Here is a 6,316-nt window from a genome sequence, read left to right on the forward strand (position 1 = left end):
GAGGCACACACAGATAAGTATAGTGTTTATAAAATCACACAGCTAATGAGTCATGAGATGGGATTTGAATCCAGACTATACAGAGTGAAACAAGGAGTTGTTGAACATTCGGTTATTCTGAGCAAGTTATCAACAAGATTTGTTGAGTGTCAACCATAGGATAAGGGAGATAGTTGCTGACATAGAAAATAAATTTCGCCTCAGCTGCCAGGCCCGAGCCATCTGGTTGACCTAACTGAAGAGGTATTTAAGCTTCGGAAGGCTGCTCCTGTGGTCTAGGAAGGTGCTGGAGCACTTCACAAAGACTGTGGTGAAGTCAAAGGCATTTATGCTTTTCTTTGACATCGCAGTGCTGACGCAGGAAGCGATTCCGGATCATCTAATGATGCACAAACTGGTCAATTCGTTGGTAGGGATGTCAGAGGACCCTGTCTGCCTCTCAGACCTCTTCTCTTCCTGCCGTCCACGTGGCCCTCCTCACATGACCACGCTGGCCTCCCTCAAACGTGCCGAGTCCTTTCCCACCTTGGAACCTTTGCACTTACTGTTGCCATGGCCTGAGACTCTCCTCCCTAGACCTCCAGTAAGCCGGCTCCTTCTTGTCACTTAACAATTAGTTTAAATGTCACATCTTCAGTGAGGCCACCCCTGACAACCCCTGAAGCCCTTCCACCACCAACCTCCCACCTGACCCCGGACCCCTGCTCCTTAGCACCCTGTTTGTTTCCTTCAGATCACTTGTCACCAGTTATAATTATTTATATTTTTTTCTTTTTATTCATTTGTAGTCACATTTCTCCCACCTAGAATGCATTTCACGAGGACAGAGACCTCATCTGTTTTGGTCACTGTTCTATCCCAGCTTCTAGAACGATGCCTGAGGCACTGAGGTGGTTATGAATTAATGAGAGGATGAATGCACACACAGATGGAGTTCTTAGGCACTTTAACCTTATTCTCAGCGAATTTCAGGGCTGGGAAAGGTGAGAGGGCACAGTTTTAAGGAGGGGAAAGAAAGAGATGTCACTCTTCAGAGAAGCAGTGAGAACATGAACATCTGATTAGATTCAGGAGACGCAATCGTCACATGATCTGTCACAGTGTGCCCAGGGCTCAGGCCCCCATGGCTGTTTCCCCTGCAGCTCACCTCACTGCCGAAGTCAGCTGTGGACTCTATGCTCACCCCAAGGGAAAGACGCCTGCCTCGGGGGTTCAATGTTTAAACCGCCTGAGGTGGGCAGAGCCGATGTGGACATCCTCCAAGCAGGAAAGGAGGGTTAACCTCCAGCGGCCACTCGAGTCTGGTGATGAGAGAGAGTGTGGGCTCCAGACACTCAAGGGTAGGGGCATGGGCATTCAGGGGGTCGTTTTTTCCTTAAAATAATTTTATTTCACTCATGTTTGCAAATAGGTAATACATGCCACTATACATCCAATACAATACAAAGTTAAAAATGCTCCTGTACCAGCTCCTGTGTGTCCTTCCAAAGATACCCTACGCATTATGTAGAAATAATATTTATTTTAAAATATAGACAGTTAACACCTTCTACACACTATTTTGCAACCTGATTTTTACAAATTAACTATATGTCTTGAGAGTCACTCCTTGTTAGTGAGTATAGATCTGCTCCAATCTTCTTACCAGCCTTACAGTATTCTGGTCTTTGGATGTTTACTTAATCAGTCCCCTATTGGTGAACATTTGGCTGTTTCCAATACTTTGTTATTAAAAACAATGCCTTAACGAATATTCTTATACATTTGTCACTTTCCACATGGATGGTGTATCTGTGGGATAAATTCCTACAAGTGGAACTTAAGGGACAGAAGATATGGATATTTAATGTGGAGATATATATATATATCCACATATATATATATATATATGGGCTATTTTCCTCACCCCTCAAAACACCAGGAGAGTAGAGACCATTAGCTATTTAAACAGGTAACTTTTTTGAGGCATGTTAGTTAAGGTTCTTTTGGTTGTAGGCAACAGAAATCAATTCTGGGTAGCTAAGGTTTTTTTTTATAAAGGAGATATTTATTGAAAGAATATTGGGGCATCTCAAGGAATCCATGAAATTGTTGAACCGTGAGACCCAATGGAAGCCCAAGAAATGGGACCACCCTGGAATCCTTGGTCATCCTCAGATCCCCCCACCTGGGACCTGATTCTCCTGCAGAGACTTCCTGGCTTTGGGCATCTCAGCTCTGAATTCTTCATTACCAGGTGATTGGCTGGGTTAGGCCAGGAGCTGTCCCCAAATTAATTAGCAGTGGGGAATGGGGCCTATTGGGCTGGCCTGGCTGAGGAGACACACCCCTGTGCACCCAAAGATGGAGGTGAAGTTGTGAGCTGGGCAGCCGCTGCAAGAGGTGTGTGGTTCTGCAGGAATAAAATAACGATCCCGAGTCAGCTGACTTGACTTAATTTGTACAAAGGTGCAATTAGTGGCTGGTAGACAGGGGATTTCTTTGAAAGTGTTGTTTGTGTTTATCACACCTTGAAATAATGAAGAGGTGATCCTCCTTAGTTATCAAGAGTGAATGATGACTGTGGAGGCTGGATTTCCTGCTCAGAAAATCTGGTCAGGACTGCTGCTTGTTTGCAACTCTGTATTCGCAGGCATTCATTGTTTAAGCAGAAGCTGTCGGGGAGCACTTTGTCTACAAAAGCCCAAAGCAAGTGAACCAGAAAGGCGCCACACTTCAGATGACAGCAGTGAGGAGGAGGCAGTGTGGGAAGGCCAGAGACTGGAGCCTGGGCTGACCCTCACTGGGAAAACCCTCCTGACACCCGGCTTGTTCCTTCTCCAGCTCCAGGCGTCCCAGGGGTGGAGAAACAGGTTAGAGATGGTGATAGATGGACTGTGAAAATGGTCACAGTGTTTCACCCTCTTCCACCGCCTGTATCTATGCCCTTTGCGATGTGATTTTGCAGCTCTTTTCATCAACAACTGGAGTCTATTTCCCCATCCCTTGAATCTAGCTATGTGTGTGACTTGATTTAGTCGTTAAATGTGATGGCAGCAACATTTGGGCCAGCTCAAACCAGCTGACCTCCCAGTATATGAGAGACTCGGCCAAGATTAGCAGCACTGCTGACGCAACTCACTCTGAACACAGACAAATGAGTGAATCCAGTCAAGACCGGAAGAAGCACACAACTAACCCAGAGATTACTAGTATCTGCTTACTGTTTAAAGCCACTGTGTTTGGTGATGGTTTGTTATGCAGCAATACCTAACCAATAAGGGAACCCAGCTCAGCCAGGCCTGAGATTCAGAGAGCAGCTATCATTGCCCTCACTGTCACCGTTCTTGGGCACACAGCATCAGTTGAGGGTGTATCTTTCCTAAGACAGTGCGGAGCTCCCCACGTCTGTCAATATGCACCGTGCTCTAATGCACTGGCTCCTCTTTAAATGCCCGGGGGATTTAATCTGACTAAACCCCTAGCAAGATGGGAGTCTAAGCTGCTTATCCTTTAGATCCTCCTAGACCAACTAATTCATTTCACACCAGGGATGGAAAGATTTCTGGGATTTCCAATAGCAACAACAACTGAAATATGTTGCATAAACTTAATCCTGATCAGCTTCAGGCACTTAAGGCAGAATTCATGTGCACACAAATCTGTGGATCTCTTTTGAAACTATAGCGTCATTCCCCCAGACAGCTCTCCTATCTTCAAGACGTGTAACGCCTTGAAGGTCACAAAGGTAAAGAGTGAGGTCACCAGCTATCATCTGCCACGTTTACACGTCCAAATGGAGCTGAATGGCTGCTTTTCCCAGCTTATCAGTTCTGTCCTTGTTTTCTCCTTCAGTTTCAAGTTCAGAACGTTCAGATGCCTCGTCATCTCGTAAGAGAACAATCTTGTGAACTCTGGGGGAAGGGTGGAGTTGGTTCAAGCTGGGTCCTCAGAGCCCCTTAATTCCAAAGAAGTTTTTGTATTGAGAAAGCTATTTTCTAAATCTTTTCCACAGCCTGGGCACTCACCTGCATTCATTGAACCAATGTTTGTAACTATCCCTCGAAATGGCAGAATGTTTCCCTTCATGTTGTAATGGCAGTGGGGCACAAGACTTTGCCTTATCATCAGTCAGTGACTGACTTCTTTCTTTTTTTTTTTTATCAGAGATGCCCTATCTGTGGAAAATGAACTAGGTTTCTGAGTGCAGCACGGGCTTCCCAAAGTCCTTGATGAATATTGGGAGATCCCAGCAGTTCCTGTGGGCTGGCTAACAAGCAAACATCTCAGACCACACAGACCCTGGGGCCAGGTGGGAATCATTAGGCCCAAAAGTCTGCAAGCCCTGTAGGGGACCCAGGCATTTCCAGAACAGCCCTCAGCCTTCAGAATCCCAGAGTGCTGGGAAAATCTAGGCCAACTTGAGCAGTGGTTAGATCAAGAAATGATGAACTTGCACTCCATGCAAGTACCAAAGGGATTGATTTAAAACCCAAACTGGAAAATTTCTCTTCAAGATGGCCTTGGGAAAACCTAGGCCCACCAGTAAACAGCCTGGGACCTTGGACAAGTCAAGAAAGCTCTCTGTGCTTCAGCTGCTTCATTGGAAAACGGGGGTAATGAAAGTACCCGACTTGTAGAGTATTGTCAGAATCAAATGCGTAAATGTGGATAAAGCATGTAGACTAGTGACTGCACCTGGAAAGCATAAGGCACATGTTAGGAAAAACAAAAACGTGGAGGCGGTAGTCAGTTGCCTTCTGATGGCCCCTCTCAGAGGAGCAGCCTGAACCACAGAGTCTAAGGCAATTGGCTCTTAACATCCAACCTTGAAAAAAAGACCCTCCAGCAAGAAACAGGTTAAAACTCATGTGGTGAAGGTGGATCGTTTTTATATGGACTGGCCCATCCTTTCAAACTGACATGGAACTCCTGCTTTACGGGAAGAAAAAAATTGATTTAGGGCTCTAGAAACAAGAATATTTCCTAAAAATTTACTGAGTTCAGAAATAGGTAAATAATCTGAGTAAACAATTCATTTAAAACAATTAAAGCAACTTGCAAACTGCTTCATTACAATGAAAATGGATATCCTTCTTAACAAAAGGGTTTTTATTTTTTTTGGAAGATTAGCCCTGAGCTAACATCTGCTGCCAATCCTCCTCTTTTTGCTGAGGAAGACTGGCCTTGAGCTAACATCTGTGCCCATATTCCTCTACTTTATATGTGGGATGCCTGCCACAGCATGGCTTGTCAAGTGGTGCCATGTCCGCACCCAGGATCCGAACCGGCGAACCCCGGGCGAACTTAACCACTGCACCACCAGCCGGCCCTACAACAAAAGGGTTTTTAACAGATGTATTTTTTTAAAATTAAATTCTTTTAAACCCCTTTGTTCTATCTTATTACTTAAATAAATTTGCAGATAATCCTTTATTAATTTCTTTTGTTATTCATTATTTGTCATTTTTAGTATGCCATAGGAAAATTCCATGAGGCGTTCATAGTAATTATAATTCTAAACATTTATTAAGCATTCAGTATGGATTAAGCAATATGTTAGTCTCTTTATAGATAGATGCCGGGCTTTTAAAAAAAACGCCATCTATACACTGAAGATGCCAAAGTTTACGTGTCTAACCTAGAGCTCTACCCTCAACTCCATGCTCATATATGCAACTGGGTGTCTGATGACCATCTCAAATTTGACATGACTAAAACTGACCTTCCTCCTCAAGTCTGTTCCTCCCAAAGTACTCCCCATTTCAGTCAATGGTGTCTCTATTCTTCCAGTTGCTCTGCCAAATCCCCAGGAGTCCTGGAAGACTACTTTCATTCAGATATTCATTCCTCCGCTACGTGGTCCATGTACGTTGTGGATGCTGGCTTTATCCTTTGTCCAGGAGATTGCCCTGACTGGCTTAAGCCAATCAGCACATTCCACTTCCCAGGCCACAGGCCAATCAGCATGAATCTCAGGAGTTTCATTTGGAAAGATTGGGAGGGAGATGTTCTTTTTCTCTTGCTGGATGTGAAAGAGGAGGTCTATAGTCCCGACTGTGGTAGATGGCTGTCCTTCAATTGGGAGGAGAGCCAGCCCTGGTATAAAACCATCATCACAGACAACAGAGCATGGGGACAGAAAGAAAATAGCTCTTGAAGAGGTCATTAAGTTGCTGGATCAACAAAACCTGAAGCCTCTCCCACCTATGGACTTTCCAGTGATATGAGCTAATACATTTTTTTGTTGTTTAAGTCAGTTCAAGTTAGAGCTTTTGGTTCATGTGCATGAAAGCATCCTAGTTAATACAGATTGATTGTCCTTAGAACATGTCTT

The sequence above is a fragment of the Equus przewalskii genome, chromosome 1 (genome assembly GCF_037783145.1).
Source record: "Equus przewalskii isolate Varuska chromosome 1, EquPr2, whole genome shotgun sequence".
Taxonomy (NCBI): Eukaryota; Metazoa; Chordata; class Mammalia; order Perissodactyla; family Equidae; genus Equus; species Equus przewalskii.